The 5,385-nt window shown below is 40.1% G+C and overlaps 1 non-coding gene across 1 annotated transcript; it reads left to right on the top strand.

Annotated features, from left to right (window-relative positions):
• Nucleotides 1–1,914: 1,914 nt before the first annotated feature.
• Nucleotides 1,915–1,988, top strand: TRNAI-GAU. The gene has a single exon. It is a non-coding gene; the product is annotated as a tRNA-Ile (tRNA).
• The last annotated feature ends 3,397 nt before the right edge of the window (nt 1,989–5,385 follow it).

The following is a 5,385-nucleotide window of genomic DNA, read 5'->3' as shown; positions in this document are numbered from 1 at the left end:
TGGTGATGGGCATTAGGAGGGCACTTGATATGATGAGCACTGGCTGTTGTATGTAAGTGATGAATTATTTCCTGAAACCAACATTGCACTATATGTTAATTAACTAGAATTTAAATAAAAATTTGAAAAAATAAGTAAAATCAAATCTATCAATAGACTTCAGCCAAGGGACTCACAAAATAAAAGGATGTGAAGTATGACATCATATACACAAGACATGTGGGGGAGTAAAAAAATATTGCTTTTGGAACGAATTAAAATTTAAGTGACCATCAACGTAATACAGACTATTATATGCATGACATGCTAGATATGAACTGAATGGGGACCACAAATCAAAAGCCTGCAAGAGATCCACAAAAAAATAACAAAAAAGAAATCCAAGCACATCAATAAAGAAAAGTCATCAAACCACAAAGGAAGAGAACAAGATAATAAAGGAACAGAGAAAAAACTACAAAACAACCATAAAACAAGTAAAAAACTGTCAATACCTACGTACCTACCAATTATTACTTTGAATGTAAACATAAAAAATCCTCCAATCAAAAGACCTAAGGTAACTGAACAGATCAAAAAGCAAGACCCATCTATATGCTGCCTACAAGAGACTCAATTCAGACCTAAAGACATATGCATATTGAAAGTGAATGGGTGGAAAAATATTTACCATGCAAATGGAAGTGAAAATAAATCTGCAGTAGTAATAGTTGTATCAGACAAAATAAACTTTAAAATAAAGATTGTAATAAGAGACAAAGAAGGACACTACATAATGATAAAGGGAACAATTCAACAAGATGGTACAATAACAATGCAAAAATATTTATGCACCCAACATGCAACCACCAAAATACAAAAAGCAACTATTAACACACATAAAGGAAGAAACTGACAGTAATAACAGTAATAGTAGGGTACTTTAACACTACATAGATCATCCACACAGAAAGTCAAAAGTAAACAGTGGCTTTGAATGGCATGCTGAACCAGATGGAACCAACAGATATATTCAGAACATTCCATCCAGAACAGCAGGCGACACATTCTTTTTATTTAAATTTTTTATTTAAATTCCAATTAGTTAACATACAGTGTCATATTAGCTTCAGGTGTACAATTTAATAATTCAACACTTCCATACAGCACCCAGTGCTCATCACACATTCTTAATTCCCATTATCTATTAACCCATCCCCCCACCCACCTCCCCTCTGATAACCATCAGTTTGTTCTCTATAGTTATGAGTCTCCTTCTTGGTTTGCATTCTCTCTCCATTCTCTCTTTTTTTTCCTCTATGCTCATTTGCTTTGGAATAAATATTGTTTTCAAATGTATGTGGAATCTTGTTCAGAACAGACCACATGTCAACCAAAAAAGAAGTCTCAGTAGTTATTTATTTTTTTCTTCAGATGTTGGAGAGGATGAAGAAAAAGAGGAACCCTCTTCCACTGTTGGTGGGAATGCAAACTGGTGTAGCCACTCTGGAAAACAGCATGGAGGTTCCTCAGAAAGTTAAAAATAGAGCTACCCTACAACCCAGCAATTGCACTACTAGGTATATATCCAAAGGATTAAAATACAGTGATTTGAAGGGGTACTTGCACCACAATGTTCATAGCAGCAATGTCCACAGTAGCCAAACTCTAGAAAGAGCTCAGAAGTCCATCAACAGATGAATGGATAAAGAAGATATATATATATATATATATATAACTCAACCGTCAGGAAGAATGAAATTTTACCATTTGCAACAACATGGGTGGAACTAGAGGGTATTATGCTAAGCAAAGTAAGTCAATCAGAGAGAGACAATTATTATATAATTTCACTTATTTGTGGAATTTAAGAAACCAAACAGATGAACATGGGGAAGGGAAGGAAAAAATAAGATAAAAAGAGAGACTGAGGGTGGCTGGTTAGCTCAGTTGGTTAGAGCGTGGTGCTGATAATGCCAAGGTCGCGGGTTCTATTCCCATATGGGCCACTGACATATCCGTTGCAGAGGAGTTAAGATGGCGGAGGACTAGGGAACCCTTTTTTCAGCCGGTCCCTTGAGTCAAGTTGGATAGGTACCAGACCAGACTGAAAATCCACGGAATCAGCGTGAGACGCAGGAAGATCCATCTGGATCTCTACAAATGAAAATCTGCAGTGCTAAGCATTGAGGTATGAAGCAGGGAGCCATGAAACTGCGCACAGATATCAGAAGATAAACAGAAGGGGGAGGGAGCTGCCACATTCAGGCGCCAGGAAGCAGTAGCCAATTGCACGGGGGAGCGGGCAGACTTGCGGACCGGCACCTGTGAGAGAGCAGACTGAGACCATGAGCCAGGAACGCATGCCTACAGACTGAAATGGAGCTCCGGTGTTCTCACTGGAACCAGACTGAGACCGGGAACTCCAGGAGCGCGCAGGGGTGGCTGGCGGCTGGTGGTGATAGAAACACAAAGGACAGAGACGCGCCGGCCCTGGAAGTGAGGGCTGGGACGCCAGGTGTGGGATGCACATCCTGGGATGCTGCAGGGTTGAGGAGCACCAACAGAAACAGAGTTAAAGTGGCCAGAACATTAGTGGAGAACGGTCTGCAATCACTCTGTTCTGAGACAGAGGCTGAGATTCGGCCACTGTTGCTCTGACACTCAGAAGAGGCACAGCAAACCGCCAGGGAAAGCCGCTAGAGAACAAAAGCCTGGAAATACCTGCTCACAGTGTGCCCATCCCCATCCCCCCTCGCAGGGGACACAGAAACTCTACCCAAACAGGGTTGCCTGAGTATCGGCGTGGCAGGATCCTCCCTCAGAAGGCAGGTTGAAAAATCAAGAAGCCCACATCCCTAAGATTCCTATAAAACAAGGGTGCACAGTCTGGGTCCCGGTCAATAATTTGGGCTCTGGACAACCCCACAAGCTATCTTCATCAGAATGACAAGAAGGAGAAATCCCCCCCCCAGCAAATAAAAGACAATGAGTCTGTGGCCTCTGCCACAGAACTGATGGATATGGATGTAACCAAAGTATCAGAAATGGAATTCAGAGTAACAATGGTCAAGATGATGTGTAGACTTGAAAAAAGTATTAACAGAAATGTTAATGAGAATATAGAATCTCCAAGGGCAGAAATGAGAGCGAATTTGGCAGAAATTAAAAATTCTATGAGCCAAATGCAGTCAGAACTAGAGGTTCTGATGGCCAGGGTGAATGAGGCAGAAGAAAGTATGAGTGAATTGGAGGATGGGCTAGTAGAAGAAAAAGCTAAAATAGAATCTGGACTCAAAAAAATCTACACTCAGGAATGTAGGTTATGAGAGATTACTGACTCAGTGAAATGTTCCAATGTCAGAATCATTGGCATCCCCGAGGGGGTGGAGAAAAACAGAGGTCTAGAAGAGATACTTGAACAAATTGTAGCTGAAAACTTCCCTACTCTAGCAAGGGAAACAAACATTCATGTCCAAGAGGCAGAGAGGACCCCTCCCAAGCTCAACCATGACAAACCTATGCCACGTCACATCATAGTACATTTCGCAAATATTAGATCCAAGGATACAGTATTGAAAGTGGCCAGGGCAAAGAAATTTCTCACGTACAAAGGCAAAGGCATCAGAATTACATCAGACCTGTCTACACAGACCTGGAATGAGAGAAAGGGTGGGGGGGCATTTTTAAAGCTCTTTCAGAGAAAAACATGCACCCAAGGATCCTTTATCTAGCAAGGCTGTCATTCAGAATTGGTGGCGAAATAAAGACCTTCCAGAATCTCCAGTCATTGACCAATTTCATAACCACGAAACCAGCCCTACAGGAGATATTAAGGGGGGTTTTATAAAAGTAAAAAGACCCCAAGAGTGATACAGAACAGAAAGTCACAATCTATAGAAACAATAACTTTACTAGCAACATGGCATCATTAAAATCATATCTGTCAATAATCAGTCTCAGTGTAAATGGCCTAAATGCTCCCATCAAGCCAGAGGTTTGCAGATTGGATAAAAAGACATGACCCATCCATTTGCTGTCTACAAGAGACACATTTTGAACCTAAAGATACATTCAGACTGAAAGTAAAGGGATGGAATACCATCTTTCACGCCAATAGACATCAAAAGAAAGCTGGGGTAGCAATTCTCTTATCAGACAGATTGGATTTTAAACTAAAGACTATAGTTAGAGACACATAAGGGCACTATATTATTCTTAAAGGATGTATCCAACAAGTGGATATGACAGTTATAAATATATGTGCCCCCATATATATGGATACACAGCAGCAAGATACACAAGCCAACTCTTAACTGCAATAAAGAGATATATAGATAAAAATAAACTAATAGTAGGAGACCTCAACACTCCACTATCAGCAATAGACAGATCACCTAAGCAAGAAATTAGCAAAGAAAGAAGAGCTTTGAATGCCATACTCGATGACTTGGACCTCATAGATATATATAGAACACTACACCCCAGAACCAAAGAATACTCATTCTATTCTAATGCCCATGGAACATTCTCAGGAATACACCATGAACTGGGTCACAAAACAGGTCTCAACTGATACCAAAGACTGAAATTATTATAAACAACCTTCCAAATAACAAAACTCCAGGCCCGGACGGTTTTCCTGGGGAATTCTACCAAACATTCAAAGAAGAAATAATATCTATTCACCTAAAGCTATTCCAAAAAATAGAAACAGAAGGAAAGCTACCAAACTCATTCTATGAGGCCAATATTACCTTGATCCCCAAACCAGGCAAAGACCCCCTCAAAAAGGAGAATTACAGACCGATTTCCCTAATGAATATGGACGCCAAAATCCTCAACAAGATACTTGCTAATAGAATCCAAAAGTACATTAAAAAGATTATCAATCACGATCAAGTGGGATTCATACCTGGGATGCAAGCGTGGTTCAATATTCGCAAATCAATCAGCGTGATACATCATATCAACAAGAAAAGACTCAAGAACCATATGATCCTCTCAATCGATGCTGAAAAAGCATTTGACAAAATACAGCATCCTTTCCTGATTAAAACTCTTCAGAGTGTAGGAATAGAGGGTACATTTCTCAATCTCAAAAGCCATCTATGAAAAGCCTACTGCAAATATTATTCTCAATGGGGAAACCTGGAAGCCTTTCCCTTAAAATCAGGAACTCGACAAGGATGCCCACTTTCTCCACTATTTTTCAACATAGTACTAGAAGTCCTTGCAACAGCAATCAGACGACAAAAAGGGATCAAAGGTATTCAAATCGGCAAAGAAGAAGTCAAAATGTCAAAGACAGCATGGTACTGGCACAAAAACAGACACATAGACCAATGAAACAGAATAGAGAGCCCAGAAATGGACCCTCGGCTCTTTGGGCAACTAATATTTGAT

This window comes from Ursus maritimus (genome assembly GCF_017311325.1).
Source record: "Ursus maritimus isolate PB19 chromosome X unlocalized genomic scaffold, ASM1731132v1 scaffold_X1, whole genome shotgun sequence".
In the NCBI taxonomy this organism is placed as follows: Eukaryota; Metazoa; Chordata; class Mammalia; order Carnivora; family Ursidae; genus Ursus; species Ursus maritimus.
Note: the sequence above shows the minus strand (reverse complement) of the source record. Positions and strands in the feature narration are given on the sequence as shown.